The sequence below is a fragment of the Nelumbo nucifera genome, chromosome 1 (genome assembly GCF_055504915.1).
Source record: "Nelumbo nucifera cultivar China Antique chromosome 1, China Antique-T2T, whole genome shotgun sequence".
Classification (NCBI taxonomy): domain Eukaryota; kingdom Viridiplantae; phylum Streptophyta; class Magnoliopsida; order Proteales; family Nelumbonaceae; genus Nelumbo; species Nelumbo nucifera.
The window spans coordinates 203,922,804-203,942,338 of NC_142649.1; the positions used below are offsets into that span (position 1 = coordinate 203,922,804).

The window sequence follows — 19,535 nt, forward strand, 5'->3', positions numbered from 1 at the left end:
TGGCGATGCTGTGAACAAATGGCAAGAAGAAGATGATGAACAATGTTTTTGCCCTTTATTGATATTATTTTTAAAAAGTTAACCTATTTTTGAACTTTTTTTAAAAATATTATTTTTATTGATATTAAACCCCAAAAGTTGCCCTTATATGCTATTACCCCTAAACAAAACAGACACGTGTCAAATTCTGATTAGTGGTAGTTCAAGAAAAGAGCCCATTAACATGTAGAGTGGATCCCACCACCATGCAGAGTTATGAGAAGTGGGAAGCTCCTGCTTTCAATCATTTCCTAGAAAAAAAGGAAATTGTGCTATTAATTACTATTAACTACTAAACTAATTAATTAATTCCAGCTATTGATTACTAATAATAATTACTGTTAACTACTTCTAATTAATTAATTACAACTATTCAATACTAATAATAATTATTGTTAATTACTAATTAATTAATGTTAACTACTTCTAATTAATTAATTCCAGCTATTAATTACTGATAATATTACTCATTATTAATTCAAAAAATAATTTCTTATAATAATTACTGCTAATACTTAATTACTGATAATTTATTATTGACAATATTGCTCATTATTAATTCAAAATGATAATTAATAAATATTTTCATAATGGTAATTAATAATTCAGAATAATAATTTTATATTTATATTAACTCATATTAATTATTTTGAAAATAAATACTTAATTTTAATTAATTATATTATAATTATTATTAAAAATTATAATTCATACATTTATATAAAATAATTAATTATATTATAAAATTAATTATGATTAGTATTATTATATTAATTAATATAATTATATTATTATTATCAATAATTATAATTAACTATTACTAATACTAATGATGATAATTATTACTTTGGAATGTTAATTAATTAATGATAATTAATAAGCATTTTAATAATGTTAATTATTAATTGGGATATAATCATTTTATATTAATATTAATTCATATTAAATATTTTATAAATATATAATTAGTGTTACTTATTTACATTATTATTATTACAAGTAATTATAATTAATACTATTATTATTCTCCAATAAATACTTCATTTAGTGAAAGTTAAATTATAAAACTTTCAATTATTCAATATTGTTAAACTTCAAGAATTATAAAAGCAAATATTATTTTATGAATTAACTAAAAATCGTAATTATAACAAATTAATAACTTAATAAAAATAAAATAATAATAGTAGTAGTAGTAGTAGTAATAATAATAATAATAATAATAATAATAATAATAATAATAATAATAATAATAATAATAATAATAATAATAATAATAATAATAATAATAATAATAATAATAATAATAATGATGATGATGATAATAATAATAATAATAATAATAATAATATACTTATTATTATTACTAATTTCATAATTATTAATATATTAATAATACTAATTATTATTAAAAAATGTTAATAGAAAAATTTAATTACTTAAAATTATTTGCTGGAATTACCCATTTTAATTCGGACAGATAATTAATTATTAATTTTAATTTCTTAAAATTATTATTTACTGAATAATTTTAATTACTCTTTGATTTAACGACCTTATTTTTGAACAATTGGTTTCTTATGTTCAATAATTCTTTTTTGCAAAATTCCAAATAATTTTTCATTTGCAATGCTAACCATTTTATTTTTCTCTTATTCAGTTTTCCAAAAGATAAAAAATAAATTAATGATATTTACCTATTTTTATCAAATTATGTATTTATCAAGTTGTTGTCATTGATGATGATGAGTCAACTTTTTGAAAGAGAGGGGTACTAATAATAATGAATGACTTTTAGTTAATTAATTTCAGGTTTCAGCTATTAATTACTAATAACAATAACTCACTGATTATAATTTCTTATAATAATTACTGCTAATACTTAATTACTGATATTAACTAACTATTGATAATTTTTTTCATTACTAATTCGGAATGATAATTAATAATGATTTTCATAATGGTAATTAAGAATTCAGAAATAATCATTTTATATTTATATTAACTCATATTAATTATTTTGAAAATAAATATTTAATGTTAATTATTTATATTGGAATTATTATCAGAAATTATAATTCATACATTTATATGAAACAATTAATTATATTATTATTATTATCAATACTTATGATTAATACTTATATTAATTAATATAATTATATTGTTATCAATAATTATAATTAATTATTACTAATAATAATGATTTATGATAAAAGTTAATTACTGATTATAATTACTTACTGATAATTAACTCCTTAATTATAACAACGATAATTATTACTTTGGAATGTTAATTAATTAATGATAATTAATAAGTATTTTAATAATGTTAACTATTAATTGGGATATAATCATTTTATATTTATATTAACTCATATTAATTATTTTATAAATATATAATTAGTGTTACTTATTTACATCATCATCATTATTATTATTATTATTATTATTATTATTATTATTATTATTATTATAAGTAATTATAATTAATACTATTATTATTCTCTAATAAATATTTCATTTAGTGAAAGTTAACTTATAAACTTTCAATTATTCATTATTGTTAAAATAAAATAATTATAAAAGCAATTACTATTTCAGGAATTAACTAAAAATCATAATTATAACAAATTAGTTACTTCATAATAAAAATAAAAATAATATATAATAATAATTTAATATTACTTATTTCAAAATCAATACACACATAATAATAATATAATATTAGTAAATAATAGTAATAATAATATACTTATTATTATTAATGATTTCATAATTATTAATATATTATTAATTTATATTACTCAATAAAGACATGGAATAAAAAAAATTCAATTTACCACTAAATGAATGAACTAAATATATATGAGTATTCTAATTGACTTGAATTTGACACATCAACATGCCCAAAATTATAATTTCAATCTACATTTCCTATTTCTATCTCCCAATTCCCATAATTCAAACATACCATTAGGTTATATACAGATTTCCCTACCTTTTTCCCAAAGATAAATTCTAGCTAGTCTACGTTCACCGTGGGGAGCTTAGACTTAAAATTTATAACCATGATTGACCAAAAGAAGTGTTGCCACCTAACTTGGAAGTGACTTCCTCCATACTCAAGATGGTCTCATTATTCTCCTTTCTTTCATGTTTCTTCTATTGGATCAGCTTTGGAGTCCTGATTATATTATCAGTTGATTGTAGCCATACATGATGATGATTTGATTATAGTCATATATTTTTCATCTCTTACTTCAGAGGATGGATGCATTTGCAAATGTTGTTTGGCATGGATTGTTTTTCTTAGCAGCTCTTTGAATGATTTCTTCCTTCTTTGCCTCTTTGAATGGATATCATTTAAATGCTTTTTATCCATTCATATGTCCCTAAATATTAAGCGGAATTGGTGATATTGTTGTAAATATCCATCTAATTTTACTATTTTATAAATAGATTACTGATTTCAAAGTTATTGATACTTTTTTGGGGGTGGGTTGCTCAACAAGACATTGATTTTTTATTGTTAAATAGTAAATTTCAAATTAAATGATACTATAGTTGCCCTTTACTTGGTATGGGGTCATTGTCTAGATAAAACATGGTAAGTCTATTAAATCAAATAAAGAGCCTACCCTAAATGTCTATTAAATCAAATAATTATTTGCTGAAAATTACTGGATTAATTAAATAATAATAACAATCAATTATTTATAGAAATAATTAATAATAATAAAAATCATCAAGTACTTAATTAAGTAAACAATAAAATATGAAATAACAATCATCAGTTATCATTAATGTTTATTCAAAGCATGCCCCATAATAATTACTAAATATAGTAATTAAACCTTAAATAAGAATCAATATTTATTAACAGTCATTAAAATTGTTAAGCCAAATCATTAATGTTTATTCTTAAATTCAAAATATGAATTGACAAATCTATTATATAATAATTATACTTGGTTGGAAAAAAATATTTTAAGTAAATATTTAAATAATTACAAATTTAGTTATTATTATTACTATATATAACAAAAATTTTAAATTAAATACTAAAATAAAAATAATAATAATAATAATAAGAAGAAGAAGAATAAGAATGGTTAAATTAAAGTAATAAAACGGTTCAAATTGAATTTAATGACCTGTATAATTTTACGGGTTTGACATATAAGGGTCAATTTATGTGGACCCTTAGACTGTATGGATGTCTTAAAAAATGACAGTTTATAAATAGTAATAAAAAATGATGATAAAATCATTAATGTTTATTATATAGATCTTCCCCATAGTTAATACGGAGCCATTCACTAGTTAATTAAGAAAAAGGATTCCTATCTAACGTGTTACGTGACATCCTTGCATGATATCACCCCATGCATAATGACTGGTTTTTGTGTCCGAATCTGCGCCTCAAAGAGTGTGTACCTCACACCAACTTTACAACTACATCAACATCTCTCCATGAATAATAAATGTAAATATAGATTGGGAGATGTTTCGCAATCTCTCCATGAATAATAAATGTAAGTATGGATTGGGAGATGCTCCTGATGTGCGGCCAGGACAGGCTGTGAAGTGCACTGGGTGAGGACTTGGGAGCAGATCCCGACTCTGCATAATGACTGGTTTTCCAGCTCTGTGCCTCTGTCCTCTCTTTTTTATTTAATAAAAAAATATCTGTATATCTATGTATTTATGTATCTCTCTCTCTATTAAAATTGGTATGTCCACGTCACCATATCTTTCCTTGCTTCGAACCCCTTTCATAATTTTCTATTATTATTTTTTTTTAATTCCACATAATTACCCATTAAACCAATAAGGAAATCACATATGCTTAACTATTTCTAACAACCATAAAGAACGAGGGATTTGCTTTTCTAATGTTTAGCCATATGTCACTACTTTCCCCCACTTCCTCCTAAATTATCTCTAATTCCTATTTATCTCCTAAATTATCTCTAACTCCTATTTATCTCTTAAATTATCTCTAATTTAGTAGAGAGGTTCTCTCCTAAATTATCTCTAGTTCCTATTTATCCTCTCCCCCACTTTTTATCTATACCTATATAAAGAAAGTTTCAATTAAAAAAATTCAGAACTATTAAAATGTTATAACAAAACTATATAATAAATTTAAAATATTTAATAAAACACTAATAATTCAATATTTTTACAAAATTCATATTACTAATAATTCAATATTTTTACAAAATTCATCATGAAATTATGTAGTAACAATATAAATTATAATTTTACAAATTATTCAATTTAAATTTTATTCAAATAATAAAAATCTAACATAAAAAAATAAAACATTATTTAAATATTTCAATAACTAAAAATATTAAATAAAAAACATTAAAAATAGCTAAATAATATAACAAAATATTTAGTATTACGTAATAACATTAAAATAAATAAAATTCAAATAATGAAAATTTTAAATATTTTACATACTATTTAAATATTTAAATAACAAAACATTTAACATGACAAAATTTTAAATAGTTAAAATAACGAAATTATGTAATAAATTTAAAAAAATATTAAATGTAGAAAAATAATTATAATAGAATTCATAATATTCATATTAATAATATTTTAATATTTTACAAAATTAATAACGAATTATGTAATATTGGTACAATTAGAATTTTATGGATTATTAAATTCAATAAATAATTAATATTCTAAGAATTTAAATAACAACATTATTTCAATAACTATATAAGATTGTAAACAACTAATTTCACTTATATCAATTAATAATTATAGAAAATAACTATCAACAAAATTATATTTATTAGTAATAATTTTACAATAATAGTGTATATTCATTATATTTATATGTACTATAATTAATGTTTATTTTATTTTCAGTAATTATTTATTATTTTTATAAATATGATTTCAATAATTATTTATAAATCTATTTTTATTTTGTTATTTAATAGAAAATTATCAATAATTATTGGAGATTAAACAACTATTATTTAACTTTTAAAATTTAATTTATCATATTTATTATATTTTTGTTATAAATTTATTTTTAATAATTATATATTTTTTATAATTTATAGAATAGTACTTATTAGAGATTAAACTATTATTTGAGGTTGCACTATTTATTGACCAATTTAGTATATTTTCAGTATTTATTATATTTTTGTAATTATTGTATTTTATTATATATCTATTATATTTTTCATTATAAACTTATTTTCAATGATTGTGTACGTTTGCTATAAATTTTCAATAATTATTGGAAATTAAACTATCATTATTTATTAGAGATTAGACTATAAATTTAGATGAAATTAGGAGTGTTCAATGATTTGTTTAGTTCAGTTGCAAGCTGTTTCGCCAACCAAATCGAGGTCAAGTCTGAAGTTTGTCACTCGAATCTGATTGACCATTAGTGAAAATCCACAAACTCGGGTTGTATCGATTTGGGTCTATTTTCAGTTTAGTTTGTTTGTTCAAAATATTTAAATCATGTCACCCAACTACCTAAAAATATTCCTATAATCTCTCTCCTAAGGTATTTCATTTAAACCAATAGGAAAGTATCATGTTGCCCCACTCCCTAATGAATTCCTAAAATGCATCCCCCAATCAATATCCACTCTCCCTCATTTAAAATATTCATATTAATTAATAAATAGTTAAATACGGTTAATATTTAATCCCACCCACATGCAATGAGTATTAAATATTGTTATTACCAAAAGTTAATAAATACAATTAGTAAATTACCAAAAATTAATAAATATTGCTATTAATTAATTCATTAACAACATTTTATAGAAATTGAGAACTCTTTAACAAATTTCTATAAAATTGAGAATTATATTTAATAATTACAAAAAAAGTATAAAATTTTAGTTATTGTTACTATTATAATTAATGACCAAGTACAAATGGGGGAGCAAAATATTATAATGTTAGAAAATGAAATTATTAATTAATTTATATTGAAAAATAAAAGACAAATTAATGTAGTTTTGTTAATTGGTAAACTACCAATTAAAAATATATATTTAATAACAATTTTAAAAAATTCAATAAATACCCATAGTTACACAAATGTAATAAAATTTTCAAAAATTTTCATCAAACTACATTTTCATAAAATAACATTTTTGAAATTAAAAGATATAAAGTATTTGAAAGTTTATTTAAAATGTATTAAATAATTATTGAAAATTATTAGAATATTTTCGAAAATTTATGAAAATTTATTACATTTGATAGATTTTGGAAAACCATTGAAAATTTGTGTAATTTTCATTGCAAATCATTGAAAATTATTAAAGATAAATGACTATGGGAAATGGAAAACTATAATTTGAACAAATAATTACACAAATTATTAAGATAAATTAGTATAATATTGGAAAAAGGAAATTATTGGTTAGTTTCTATTAGAAATTATAAGATAAATTAGTATAATTTTGTAAGTAAACCATTTAAAAATAAAATAATTTATTTAATACAAATTTAAACAAATTTGAATAAATTTTCAAAATTACACAAGTACAAAATTTTTTCCAAAATTTTCATAAAATTACATTTTTGAATATTAAAGACAATTTATTATACTTTTAGAAATTTACCATGTGGTTGATACTCAATATATCCTTTTGATCATTTCTATCATCAAATTGAATATTGGGTTGACAAGGATAGTGTTTTCAAAATTAGAACAAACCAGATGGTTAGATCGGAAAAATTGGGAACCAGACACTGTTTCACCTCAAAATCGCTTTTTGTCCAAAAACAGTTTATTTGGTTAGCGGACCGCTGACTTGGGCAGTTGAACCGTCAACCTGGACAACAGTTTTTGGCCTTTTTTGTTTTTTTTTTTAATTTTTTTTTTTGTCAGAGCAGGTCGTCCGTTCAGACTGAACAATCTAATGATTCGACCCCATAATGGTTCCCTATCTGGTCCAATTTTAAAACCTTGGACGGGGAGTGGGTGCCTTGCCTTGAGCTTGGCTTGGTTTGCGGCATGGCCTGGCCCAAGGCCCATCCCATGGACCAGCCCAACCCACAGAACAACACGGGCCCATGCAAGCTTGGGTTGTGGGCCGTGCCGATCCGACCCCCTAAATTATCCTAGAAGAGGGAGGCATGACATGGGACGCCTCATTGGCCAGCATGGCATGACTCGCACTTTGTGCGGGCCACATGTGGGTCGTGTCGTGTCAACCCAACACGACTCAATTTACACCTCTACTTGAACCCACCCAATACTAGGGATAGGGTAGGGAAATTCAAGGATTCTCCATCCTTGATGAGGAGTGGGGTATCTTGCCCTTGAACTTGCTCGACATTGAGGAGTGGTTACCTTGCATTGAACCTGTGTGACACAAGGGACGGGGTGGGGATGGGGTAGAGTGTCTTAACTATGGGGCAGGGAAAGGGATGGGGTGCCCTGGCCTGAACCCACCCCGTTGTCATTCCTATATAATTGTTAATTATTAGTGGAATTAATAAAAATGTTAGCTTTTATAATTATTTTTATTTATTTAAAGTTAATCAAAATTTCATTTAAAAAGAATAAAAATTATTAATAAAAGTAAACTTATTAAAAATATTTGTTCATATTCAATTAATAATAATTATTTTTATAAATCGGTATTAAATGAAAAATAAAATTATTAAATCTTTTAGATTTTCTCGTGCACCGCACGGGTCCCTCCTAGTATATATTAAAATTGGTCTGTCCACGTCACCACATCTCTCCTTGCTTCAAACCCCCTCCCTAATTTTCAGTTTTTTGAAATTTCTATTTTTTTTAATTCCATAAAATTGCCCATTAAAACAATAAGGAAATCACAAATGCATAACTATTTCTAAGAACTATAAAGAAAGAGGGATTTGCTTGTCTAATGTTTAGCCAAGTGGCGTCACTTTCCCCCACTTCTTCCTAAATTGTCTTTAATTCCTTTTTGTCTCCTAAATTATCTCTAACTCCTATTTATCTCTTAAATTATCTCTAATTTAGTGGAAATATTCTCTCCTAAACTATCTCTAATTCTTATTTATCTTCTCCCCCACTTTTTATCCATATCTATCTAAAGAAAGTTTCAATTAAAAACATTAGAACTATTTAAAGGTTATAACGAAATTATATACTAAATTTAAAATATTTATTCAAAACACACAAATTTATTAGATTTAATAATACTCATATTATTAATAATTCAATATTTTTACAAAATTCAACATGAAATTATGTAGTATCAATATAAATTATAATTTTATGAATTATTCAATTTAAATGTTATTCAAATAACAAAAAATTAACATTAAAAAATAAAACATTATTTAAATATTTCAATAACTAAAAATCTTAAATTAAAAACTTTAAAAATAGCTAAATAATATAACAAAAGATTTAATATTACATAATAACATAAAAATAAATAAAATTAAAACAATGAAAATTTTTAAAGATTTTACATATTATTTAAATATTTAAATAAAAAAATATATAACATGACAAAATTTTAAATAGTTAAAATAACAAAATTATGTAATAAATTTAAAAAATCTGAAAAGTACAAAATAATTATAATAGAATTCATAATATTCATATTAATAATAATTTAATATTTTACAAAATTAATAACGAATTATGTAATATTAGTACAATTATAATTATATGGATTATTAAATTCAATAAATAATTAATATTCAGGAATTTAAATAACAATATTATTTCAATAACTAAATAATATTGTAAATAACTAATTTCACTTATATCAATGAATAATTATAGCAAATAACTATCAACAAAAATATATTTATTAGTAATAGTTTTACAATGAATAATTATAGTAATATATTTATTGTTTTTTTATAAATATGCTTTCAATAAATATTATTAAATCTATTTTTATTTTGTTATTTAATAGAAAATTATTAATAATTATTGGAGATTAAACAACTATTGTTTAACTTTTGAAGTTTAATTGATCGTATTTATTATAAATTTAGTTTTAATAATTATATGTTTTTTATAATTTATAGATTAGTAATTATTAGAGATTAAACTATTATTTGATATTACACTATTTATTACCAATTCAGTATATTTTCAATATTTAGTGATTATATTTTTTATAATTTAGATTAATACTTATTAGAGATTACACTATTTATTGAATAATTTATTATATTTTTTATAATTATTGTATTTTTATTATATATCTATTATATTTTAATTATAAACTTATTTTTCAATGATTGTGTACGTTTGCTATAAATTTTCAATAATTATTGGAGATTAAACTATTGTTATTTATTAGAGATTAGACTATAAATTTAGTTGAAATTAGGAATGTTCAATGATTGGTTCAGTTTAGTTGCAGGCTATTTCATCAACTAAATCGATCTAGTCAAGTCTGCAGTTTGCCACTCGAAATCGATTGACTATTAGTGAAAACCCACAAACTAGGGTTGTATCAATTTGGGCCTTTTTTCGGTTTAGTTTGTTTGTTCTTAAGATTTAAACTTAAAAATTAATTTTAAATTTCATAAATTACAATGATATTATTAAAAAATAAATTACAAAAATTAAATCTACGATATAAAATATTTTAGACTAAGAAATATGGGAATTTTCCTACTTTTTCGTATTAAAAAATTAAATTTAAATTATAAAATATTAATATTTATTTATTAAACCAAAACCAATGTGAAATACTAGAAAACCGACCAACTTAAGTTGAATTTGATTGAATTGTTTATTGAAAAGTTAAAATATAAAGCAATTATATACTTTTATGTATTTTTATTGTTTAACTTTCGCTTAACAAAGCCTGTGCATCACAGGGGTTCCCGCCACCATGCCTCTCTTTGCTCCATTATCCCCACCATGCATTCTCTTTGACTTTCTCTCCTCTACCCTTCCCACCACTCCCATTAAGCCATGTCTCCTAAGGTATCTCATTTAAACCAATAGGAAAGTATCATGTTGCCCCACTCCCTAATCAATTCCTAAAATGCATCCCCCCAATCTATATCCACTCTCACTCATTTAAAATATTCATATTGATTAATAAATAGTTAAATACGGTTAATATTTAATCCCACCCATATTCCATGAGTATTAAATAGTGTTATTACCAAAGGTTAATAAAAACGGTTAGTAAATTACCAAAAATTAAATATTCTTATTAGTACAATTAGTGAATTACCAAAAATTAATAAATATTGTTATTAATTAACTCACTAACAATATTTTATTGAAATTGAAAACTCTTTAAATAATTTCTAAAAAATTGAGAATTATATTTAACAATTATGAAAAAGTATAAAACTTTAGTTATTGTTATTATTATAATTAATAACCAAATACAAATGGGGGAACAAAATATTATAATGTTAGAAAATTAAATTATTAATTAATTTATATTGAAAAATAAAAGATAAATTGGTGCAATTTTATTAGTAAACTACCAATTAAAAATATATATTTAATAACAATTTTAAAAAATTTTCAATAAATCCCTATAGTTACACAAATGTAATAAAATTTTCAAATATTTTCATAAAACTACATTTTCGTAAAACAACATTTTTGAAATTAAAAGATATAAAGTATTTGAAAGTTTATTTAAAATGCATTAAATAATTATTGAAAATTATTAGAATATTTTGGAAATTTTATGAAAATTTATTACATTTGATAGATTTTGGAAAACCATTGAAAAATTATGTAATTTTCATTGCAAATTATTAAAGATAAATGACTATGGGAAATGGAAAACTATAATTCGAACAAATAATTACACAAATTATTAAGATAAATTAGTATAATATTGGAAAAAGGAAATTATTGGTTAGTTTATATTAGAAATTATAAGATAAATTAGTATAATTCTGTAAGTAAACCATTTAAAAAGAAAATAATTTATTTAATAAAAATTTGAATAAATTTTCAAAATTACACAAGTACAATGAATTTTCCAAAATTTTCATAAAATTACATTTTTGAATATTAAAGACAATTTAGTGTACTTTTAGAAATTTACCATGTGGTTGATACTCAATATATCCTTTTGATCATTTCTATCATCAAATTGAATATTGGGTTGACGGGACTGTGTTTTCAAAACTAGATCAAACTAGATGGTTAGACCGAAAAAATTGAGAATCAGACATTGTTTCACCTCAAAACCGCTTTTTGTCCAAAAACCGTTTATTTGGTTAGTGAACCGTTGACCTGGCGGTTGAATCATCAACCTAGACAACAATTTTTGGCCTTTTTTGTTTTTCTAATTTTTTATTGTTTTGTTAGAGCGGGTCATTTGTTCGGACCGAACAGTCAGATGGTTCGACCTCAAAACAATTCCTTATCCGGTTCAATTTTAAAAACCTTGAACGGGGAGTGGGTGCCTTGCCTTGAGCTTGGCTTGCTGTATGGCATGGCCTGGCCAAGTCCCTACCCATGGACTAGCCCGACCCATGGCACAGCACGGGCCCATGCGGGCTCAGGCTGTGGGCTATGCCGAGCTGGCCTCCCAAATTATCCTAGACGAGTGAGGCACGGCTTGGGATGCCTCGTTGGACAGCATGGCAAGACTCGCACTTTGTGCGGGCCACATGCGGGTCGTGTCGTGCCGACCTAGCATGACCCAATTTACACCTCTACTTGAACCCGCCCAATACTGGGGACAGGACTGGGAAATTCGGGGATTCTCTATCCTTGATGAGAAGTGGGGTACCTTGCCCCTGAACTTGCTCGACATCGAGGACATGGTGGGGATGGGGTAGAGTGTCTTGACTATGGGGCAGGGAAAGGGATGGGGTGCCCAGCCCCAAACCCACCCCGTTGTCATTCCTATATAATTGTTAATTATTAATGGAATTAATAAAAATATTAGCTTTTATAATTATTTTTATTTACTTAAAGTTAATCAAAATTTTATTTAAAAATAATAAAAAGTATTAAAATTACTACAAATTATTAATAAAACTACTTTCATTAAAAATATTTGTTCATATTCAATTAACAATGATTATTTTTTATAAATCAACATTAAATGAAAAATAAAATTATTACACCTTTCAGATTTTCCCACGCATTGCACGGGTTCTTGCTAGTAATTTATAAAATAGAAGAATCTATCTCCTTATTGTTAACAAAAGAAATGTTATTTACTAAAATACCCCCTATCCAGTCCATTTACTCAGATGGTGTTTGGAAGCACGGGCATTTTTTGGGTCCGATTTTAAAAAAAAAAAGCCCACGCTTGTTAGACCCATTTTTCACAAAAAAAACACCTTCGTATGTTTGGTAGTATTTCTTCCACGAAGGCTGTGAGCAACACTAATGCTGTTTGGTAAGGTGATTTTCATCACTGTTTCTCATACACGTAAGCGTCACATCATTTAACCGTTGGGGGCAACGGTTCACCGATGCATGAAATGTCAATTTTACGATTTATAATGTGATTTGACATTTCATGCAATGGTTGGGATGCGATTTATGATGCATGTCTGTTTTTCAGCGTTTTTTCAAAAAACGCTTGAACCAAACAGTCATGTAGGCAGTTGTTTGTGGATCCGACATGTCACCGTTTTTAAGAAAAACACCTACTCTTCCAAACATCCCCTTAATCCACTTTAAGTGAGATGGAAGTGGAAAATGACAGTTTTGACCTTAATGTACACTTAAATAAATTTACTTAAAAGAAAATAAAATTAAAATGTTGTTTTTGCCCTCGGTAAAATGCAGGCAACCACTCTATTCGGTCACTTTTGTTCTCTCTTTTGAATAAGAAAGCTACGTTGTAGGCAAACCATGGTTCTCTGATTCTCTCAACTTCGTTTTGCTAAAACCAAACATTGATTTTGAAATGGCGAAGACATCACATTGAGATTAAATGCAAACCAACTGTAGCTAACAAGTAAAGGAGAAACTTTTTCAAAATAAATAATTGATGCTGCTCAATCCAAGGCGGTGCACTAACTGAGGAGAGCAACCAGATAATCTTTGTTGATTGGGCGATGCCGATCTTACAAGGATGGTACCGCGCTATGTATCCTGCGATCAAGAGAAGTCAGAGGCCCGAGGAATTGTCCCCGGGTAGACACTCCGACGCTCAAGTTAGTGAGAGGGTGGTGAATGGTCGGGCCGAGCAATGAGGGTGCTGGTCTGAGCAAAGTAACAGTATGGGTGCTAGAAGTTGGAATCCCTTACCTTGAGCATTGAGCACCTTTTTATAGCCGAGGTTTCGTCGCCTAGCCGGATTAGGCTTCCGAGGAGATCGGGATGGAGCTCTCTGTCGAGGTTACTGGGGTAGAGTTCTACTCCTCGGCAGAGTTGTCTTCCCACCCCCTTGTCTGCGGTTGAGCTTATCCATGGGGTGTGTAGTTGACGTGGCTGGAGGGATGAGACGAGGGACCATGATAATAACATAGCTCGGTTTGAGCCAAAACGACGTGGCCGAGGTATGCCGACGTGGCTGGGCGATGACTGGGCGACCACGTGTCTCTCAGGGCCAGATCAGGAATGACCCCAACACCACCCCCAGTCAGCAATGATCTCTATCACGCCTCGGAAGGCCAATTGGTGTGAACGATGACGCATGTGCGAAGCACTGGAAACCGAAGCAACGGCCCCAACATGCAACAGTTACGACCATTAATTGCGCCGATTCGACCCTCAACACCGGTCCAACCACCGACGCAGATCCTCGGTGGGCCGCTCAAGAACGCCGGCCCAACCAGAATGTTCAACACCGACCGGAACTAAACCCCACGCCGGACAAGGCTACACGGCCGCGCAACAGCCTAGCCGAGCATTCCCCTCCTTGACAGCAGAATTGGGGGAGTGGTTCCGGAACCGAAATTTCGGTTCTTATTCAAGTTCTGCAACTGACGATCGGAGGATTCCTCGGCAACGACCAACATTGTGCGGATAGCGAAAGAACCAGACAACAGTTCCGAAGTTCCTCAGTTAAGCAATGAACCAGGAGAACCTCATCTCTCGACTTCAAAATTGGGGGAGTGGGGTTGGGGTCATTGCTGAGCTAGCCCTGAGAGACACGTGGCCGCCCAATCATCGCCCAATCACGTCGGCTTGACTCGACTGAGCTATGTTATTATCGTGGCCCCTGTCTCGTTCGACGGATAAGCTCAACCACGAACAAGGGGGTGGGAAGATAGCTCCACCGGGGAGTAGGATTCTACCCCGGTAACCTTGGCGGAGAGCTCCATCCCGATCTCCTCGGAAGCCTAATCTGACTAGGAGATGAAACCCTGGCTATAAAAAGGTGCTCCATGCTCAAGGTAAGGGATTCCAACTTCTAGCACCCATATTGTTACTATGCTTGGACCAACACCCTCTTTGCTCGGCCTGACCATTCACCACCCTTTCACTAACTTGAGCTTGAGAGTGTCTACTTGGGGACAACTCCTGGGGCCTCTGACTTCTCTTGATTGTAGGATACATAGTGCGGCACCGCCTAATCAGCAAGGATTATTTGGTTGCTCTCCTTAGTTCGTGCACCACCTCAAATTGAGTAGCATCAATAATCAAGGGTGATGCTATTAAACATTTTTTAAACTATACAGTTCCAGAAATACAAACATAAATTTATACAGTATAAATACATACAAAATACAAGGTTTTGCACTATATATTTTAGAAAAAAATAAAAAATTAAAATAAATTAATAAAATAGACAAAAATTGAAAAATCTTAAGATTATATTTTATATGAATTTTAAAGTATACAATTGTTTATATATGCAATAATAAAATGAAATAATATAATAAAATCGAATATAGTGTGCCTCCTTTTTTTAATTGATGCCGAATGGAGATCAGCTTCAGACATGATTATACATCTAAATTTGGGTAATGACATACCTAACATGGTGAACGTTTAAAATTTACAAAGCCTCCCTGTTGATCCATTTCAAATTTTATTGAATTTCATGTTATTGTTCTGTTTTTATTCCATTCGTTTCTTTTTGCACTTTTGAATAAGAGATGGACCACTTCTTGTTAAGGGGATGGAATAGAATTAGAAGATATTGGAGTTTATGGTAAGAATTTCGAAGGCCCAGCATGTTTATCCAAACCATAGTTGGGCCCATTTCAGTCCCAGATTCGGAAATAATTGGGTCAAAACTTTGTTCGACAGCCCATGCTTTTCAAAACGAGACAGGACCGGACGGTCGGACTGGAAAATTGGGAATCGGTCAGATGATAGGTTTTGTTTCATCTCAGAACTGTTATTTTCCTAAAAATCATTGATTTGGTCAACAAACCGTTGACCTAGGCGGTCGAACCATTCAATTGTTTGGCTAGTTTTATTTTTTTTTTCAAAACTGGCCGTCTATTTGATTCGAATGGTCAGACTGTTCAACCGGAAACCAGACCCCTGACCGATTCATTGTCCAGTTCAGTTTTAAAAACCTTGCCACAGCCTATAGGATGCTAACATATTCAATACTTTTGGAAGGATCAATCCTTATGCTTTTGTAGGAAACAAATTTGTCTCTATTTGTTTGTAATATAAATTTGATATGGATACAAATTTTATACTTGGTTCAGTTTTTGCACCTGTTTGTTTGTAAATCATGATTTACACTCTTATTTGATACAAAATTTATATTTTTGCCTCAGTTCATTGGCCATGCAAAATTTGCATCTAAAAGTGGGGGGCTACAGCTTGCTTCCCACCTCATTCTCTAACAGGTAGTCCTCCTACGTAATTACCACCATTCTTTTTCATTAAGTGGGCATTACACCATTTTTCTTCCGAGTTCACTTCTGCCGTGTATTGAGAATATTTACCAATGATGATATCATCGGGACTGATACTATCATCGGGAGATGTTCCCAGTGCATGACAAGGATGTGCTGTGGGACGTTATGGGGCGCAGATGTGAACTCTTTTCTTCTTATTTTACTTCCCACAAATAAGTAAGACAAAGTCAAATATGAAACAAAAGTAAATCAAAATTTACAGTCTACCCATTTGTACTATTGAAAAATTTGCACTTCAGAGCACTGTTTTCAAAACTGGACCGGCCAGGTGATCAGACCAGAAAAACTGGGAACTGATCACCTGACCGGTTCTGTTTTCCTCCAAAACTGCTTTTTCCCTCAAACCGTTGATTTTGGTCAACAAGCCGCTGAACCAGTTGTTTAACCATTCGAACCATTCAAACCAGTAATTGGACCTCTGACCGGTTCGTTTTTAAAAACCATGCTTCAAAGTTCAAATAAACTAAGCCAAAAGAAAATGTCTCCTTTTCATTCTATGTGAACTTTGAAACAAGTCCAAAGTGGAAACCATTGGAAAGAAGGGCAATGCATGCAGCACCTTGTCATTTGCTACTGCATGTATGTCTAGTCCCTTTGTCGCCATGACCGTCCTCAGAAGGGCAATGCATGCAGCACCTTGTCATTTGCTAATCTCGTCCTTCAGAACCATTACAGTACTGTTTCTACTGACTTTGCTTCTTCTTTAATTTAGAGGAAACTTAGGGTCTGTTTGCTTTACAGTTGGAATTGGAGTCGGAATGAAATCTTTTAGAATCAGAATTGGAATTATCCATTTCTTGATTTTCATAGTCTGTTTGGTTCAGACAGAAATAGGATTGGGAATGGAAGAATGTACAAATGATATTTCATTTCCAAAGGAGGGGCAGGAAATGGCCATTCCCTCAAATGGGGGAATGCCATTCCAGCAGAAATGCAAATAGAATTCTAATTCTACTCAACCAAATAATTGGAATTGGAATATAACCCATTTCGATTTTAATTCCAAACCCCTATTCCGACAAACCAAACGAGCCTTAATTGGCTAGATTATCTGGGTCGCGCAATTACTCCCTGGAGATTATGATTAAGTTGCAGTTCAGAAGGCTGCTCTAATGGCTCGTCCAATGGAAATTCATGGGTTCTATCGTTGAAGCTTTGGTCTCTCAGTAGGCTCCTAACTACTGTACCAATCATTGTTTTCAAAACCGGACCAGACCAGACAGTCAGACCGGAAAAACCGGGAATCAGTTAGGTGACCGGTTCCGTTTCCCCCTAAAATTGGATTTTTTCTAAAAAATGTTGATTTTGGTCAATAAATCGCTGAACTGAGTGATTAACTGTTCGAACGATTTTGACCGTTTTTAATTTTTTTTGTCAGAATGGAATGACCATTCGAGTCGAATGGTCGAACCCGATAACCGGACCCTGACCGGTTTGGTCTTCGGATCGGTTTTAAAAACCAAGGTACCAATTGCCATTTGCTAGTCAAAATGAACACTGGTTTTGATTCATTTGGTTTCATCTATCGATATTTCTATTAAATAATTAGTTTTTATTAATAAATAACGAATCAGAGTGGCGCAGCGGAAGCGTGGTGGGCCCATAACCCACAGGTCCCAGGATCGAAACCTGGCTCTGATACTCAACTTGTAGAGGGATGTGAAAGTCATGTTTTCCAAATTTTTAACTTTGCTACCAACGCTCCGCTTTTCGATATGTTATTTATCGGGTAAATAACACAATGACCGTTTAAACAATAAAAATCTATTATTTAAAAGGGTAATTTTGTGAAAATAATTTTTTCCTAGACCTCAAGAGTTGACGGAACAGAGTTATGGGTATTTTAGATCTTGTCCAAATACTAAAGATTGTTATTCTCAAGGTTTTTAAAACTGAACCAGATAATGAACCGATTAGGGGTTTGATTTTTGGGTCGAACGGTCTGACCATTCAAACTGAGCAGATGGTCTATTCTGACAAAAAAATAAAAAATGGCCAAAATTATTGGACAGTTGGAACAGTTCAACCACACAGGTCAGCAATTTGCTAACCAAACCCAAAAATGTGCTTAATCGAACTGATCAGTTTGGTTTTGAATTGATATTTCTGAAAAAAAGAAGAATCGGTTCAATTTTTGGTTAACCTAAAAAAATGTGGTTAATTAAACTGACCAATCAACCGATTAAACACTGATACCAGTTTGATTTTAATTCGAAAAAAACAAAAACCGATAAAACTAGTTCTATTTTAAAAATTAACCAAACCATGAACACCCCTACCATTACTCGTACCATGGCACAGTTTACATTGAGATTGCATACTTATAAAGTCACCTCAAGCGCAAATGGTCTGGTTCAAGCACCACTTGGCAGTTGATGCTTGTCACCAACTATGTTAAAAAGACAATAGACGGATTGAACGTGAAACGAAGTGGAAAATTTTTGGCTGTAGCCTGGACTGTTATGGGAACCTGACATTCATAAAGTAGTCATAATGAATATGGGTAAAATAATATTTACATTCAATACTTTTTTAGTTTAAAAGGCAAATGAGGACCTGATTTAACCTGGGTGTCATGTGTAGACGCTCCCAAAACAGTCCAGACTGTCTGTTTTTTCAAATAGCAAAAATGATCTCAAAGGAAGTTGGTTGGATGGAATTGAAATCTAATTTTTATTTTTAGT

At 28.9% G+C, this 19,535-nt stretch overlaps 1 non-coding gene across 1 annotated transcript; it reads left to right on the forward strand.

Moving 5' to 3' along the window:
- The first annotated feature begins 18,420 nt into the window (after positions 1-18,420).
- TRNAM-CAU (transfer RNA methionine (anticodon CAU)) lies at positions 18,421-18,492 on the forward strand. Its single transcript has one exon. It is a non-coding gene; the product is annotated as a tRNA-Met (tRNA).
- Positions 18,493-19,535: the final 1,043 nt, after the last annotated feature.